Source organism: Callithrix jacchus, chromosome 1 (genome assembly GCF_049354715.1).
Source record: "Callithrix jacchus isolate 240 chromosome 1, calJac240_pri, whole genome shotgun sequence".
NCBI classification, from domain to species: Eukaryota; Metazoa; Chordata; class Mammalia; order Primates; family Cebidae; genus Callithrix; species Callithrix jacchus.
The window spans coordinates 78798641-78802359 of NC_133502.1; the positions used below are offsets into that span (position 1 = coordinate 78798641).

Consider the following 3719-nt stretch of genomic DNA (forward strand, 5'->3'; position numbering starts at 1 on the left):
AGGTAAGATCTTTGGAAGGGGCTCATGAATGAGATTAGTGCCCTTATAAAAGAGGCCCCGGAGAGCTGCCTTGCCACTTCTACTTTAGGAAGGTGCATTGAGATGGGGCCATCTATGAGCTAGGAATCAGGCCCTCCCCAGACACTGAACCTGTTGGCACCTTGATCTTGGACTTCTGAGCCTCCAGAACCATGAGAAATAAATGTCTTTGTTGGGAAGCTGCCCAGTTTGTGGTATTTTGTTACAGCAGCCCAGACAGACTGAGAGAAGCCCCCAGTGTGGCAAGGTAAGAAAGGCCATTCCAGATCATGGGACAAAGTGCACTCTGCAGGTCAAGAGCGTGACCTGGGTTTGAACCTTGACTTCACTCTTTCATGGCAGAAGGTCCTTGAGTACATTACTGCAGTGGATTGATGCTCTATGTCCATTCACCTCGCATCTCAGAGATGAGAAACTGAAATCATTTGCGAGACTCCCTTGCAGCTAGGGTTTAGGACCTAGTGTTTAGGTTCTACCCATCTGGTGAGGTCAAAGAAAGCAGAAAGTAGAAATGAGTAGTACGAGGCCACTTTTGTGTTGCTACTGGTATTTCTCCTGGGAAGCATGGTTTTGGTGGCTTGGTTCAGGAGCTGTGAAGGACTTTCCAGTTTGACTGGCAGCTTCTTGATCTTAAAAGAGGCAGAAACCCTCTCGGTAGTCTGCTGTTATGGTATTGGCATCGCTTCTGAAAGCTCAGCCCACAGTTTTCCCTCCAGCCTTCTGAATAATTCTGTAAACCACTCATTACCTTGTAATAAATATTTTTGCTTAAACTAGGGAAAGTGAAATCTATTCCCTGTAAGGACCAACAGGGTTCCTTAACCTCTCTGTGGTCTGTGATGGTGATGGCTTCTGATGTCTTACCTGGGCTGGGCTCAGCTACAGACCCCAGCATTCTCTTTTGAGTATGTTTCTGGTTAGGATGGGCTGCAAGAGATTTTCTTTTTGGAGAATTGGAGGATAGATGGGAAGCAGTGGCCATTTTGTAGCATGCATGCACCTTCTCCCAGGCATTCCCTCAAACACTAATGTGGGTGCTGCTGTGAAAGTATTTTACAGATGTAACTAAAGTCCCCAATTAATCCCCTTTAAGCTGATCAAAAAGGAAGTTATTATAGGTGAGCTTGACCTAATCAGTTAGAAGACCTTTAAAATAAAGTATAGGATTTCCTATGTTTAGAGATTCTCTATAAATAAGAAGCTTCAGCTCATGCCTGTGGGGCTCCAGCCTGCTCATGATTTCCCCTTCCTGACTGTCTATCCTGAGGACGACCCCAGACTTGCACAAGCCAATGTTTTTGGTAATAAATAATAAATTTATCTATTTATCTGTCTATCTATCTATCTATCTATCTATCATCTGTCTATTGTCTATCAATCATATATCAATCTATCAATTATCTATTATCAAAAATCTATCAATTATCTATCATCTATCTATCTCTCTATCTGTCATCTATCTGTCATCTATCTGTCTCTCTCTATATTTCTCATCTCTTCTACTGCCTCTGTTTCTCTGGTTGAACCATAACTGATACCCCCTCTGAGCCTTAGTTTCTTCGACTGCAAATTGACACTTCATGTCTGGCACACAGCCCTGCTCTAAAGGTTACACAGAGAATGAATGTGAAGCACAGCCCTTGGCAAAGATGTCAGATCTATTTTACACACTGTCTCTGCTCTCATCTTCTTCTGAACTTTTATTCTTAAGGTGGCTGCAGTGCTGCCAGAGTCATCTCGGAAACCAGCCCTCCCCCGCCAACAGAAATACCCAGATGGCCCTTACAGCCCACAGTGATCCTTCCTGCCTCTGATTTTCTAGGCTCTGCTTACCCTTTACTGAAGCCTGCCCCAATCTGCCTGCTAGTATTATTTAATCATCTGTGACACAGCATTATGCATCATTTGTTTTCTTACAGTCCCAAGAAGGCGTTGGCATCTACTGGTTAAGTCGAGTCCAACTCAGATTTTGGCATGAGGTGCATATAATAAGCTTTGGAAGCATGTTAATTGGGATCAAAGGACCCATCTTGCTCCTTCCTTCCTCACCTCATCCCTCAGAACAGGTGGCAATGGGGTGGACTAAATCTCTGGCCACTTTGAGAACCAAATGGAGAATGTCATTGCACTGCTGAAGTGGAAGGTCAAGGGTCAGGTCATTACTTAGGATGGTCAGTGCTTGGCTTTATTTTCACCCTGTTCTTACACACCAGACACTTCTGTTCCTCCTGTGTGCCTCTCCTCTTTCAGAGCTGGGTGTTCCCAAGGGAGCACCCTGGTTCACCCCCCTGAGCCTGCTTCCCCATGTAGAATGTGTGTGCATCTGCCTCTGTGCACATGAGTTTAATGTCAGCACAACCAAGTTCAGTCTAATCTACAAGGAACAACCCCAAATTACAATGAGATACTACTTCACCCCTATTAGGATGGCTAGAATAAGCATTCAGACAATCACACAAATTGGTGAGGACATGGGGAAACCAGAACACTCTTTTTTTTCTATTTTTAAAAAACGCCTACAGCACCCTATATTTCCAGGCAGTCTACCATCCAAGTACTAACCAGGCCTGACCCTGCTTAGCTTCCAAGATCAGATGAGATTGGAGGTGTTCAGTGTGGTATGGCTGTAGAGAATCAGAATACTCTTACACTGCTGGTGGGAAGATAAAATGGTGTCGCCACTGCAGGAAAGAGTTCAGTGGCTCCTCAAAAAGCCAGAGACCAAGTAACTCCATTCCTAGGTGTATACCTAAGAAAATGGAAAACAAGTGTTCAAAAAAACCTTGGCACAAATGTTCACAGCAGCATTACTCATAATAATCAAAAGGCAGACCTCACCCCCATGTTCCTGAACTGACGAAAGACAAACAGAATGTGGATAGCCACACATGGAATATGATTTGGACATGAAAAAGGAATCAAATGTTGATTTATGCTATCACATGGATGAAGCTTGAAAAAGCATTGTACTAAGTGAACGAAGCCAGACATAAGAGATTGCATACTAGCATACTATAAGACTGCATTCATAGGAAATATCCAGAGCAGGGCAGAAAGTAGGTTCAGGTGGACGGGGACAAGTTGTTGGCAGACAGTAAGGGAGTGAGTGCTATGGGGTATGGAGTTGCTTTTGGAGGTGACAAAATTGTCCTAAAATTGACCATGGTGATGGTGCCACAACTCTGTGACTATAATAAAAACCGCTGAATTATAATATACTTTACATGGGTGAATTGTATGGTATGTGAATGATAACCCAATAAAGCTGTCAACAGAATAGGAACGCAGGGAGTGGGGATACAGTTCTTCAGCAAACACAGCAACTCTTTTTTGATGACTTTTATGTTTTAGTAAGCAAATACCTATCTTACAAGCAGAGACCAGATGTTTCCCTAATTTAACTGCTCATCAGCAGATTTTCTCACCCCACTCACTGGCCGTCACCTCCTTTGTTTCCTATGGAGAAATAATACAAGCTAAGAATGTAGAACAACATTCTACAGCAAATACTGTTCAGCGCACTGTCCACAGTCTAAAAACATTTGTTATTTATATTGTTATCACCTGGCAACATGGCCTGGTTTCTGCTGCCTTTTTTTTTTAGAGATGGGGTTTCACCATGTTAGCCAGGATGGTCTTGATCTCGTGACCTCGTGATCCGCCCGTCCCGGCCTCCCAGA

The 3719-nt window shown here is 43.6% G+C and overlaps 1 pseudogene; it reads right to left on the reverse strand.

Annotated features, from left to right (window-relative positions):
- Window positions 1-2552: 2552 nt before the first annotated feature.
- Window positions 2553-2671, reverse strand: LOC118147948 (5S ribosomal RNA; annotated as a pseudogene).
- Window positions 2672-3719: the final 1048 nt, after the last annotated feature.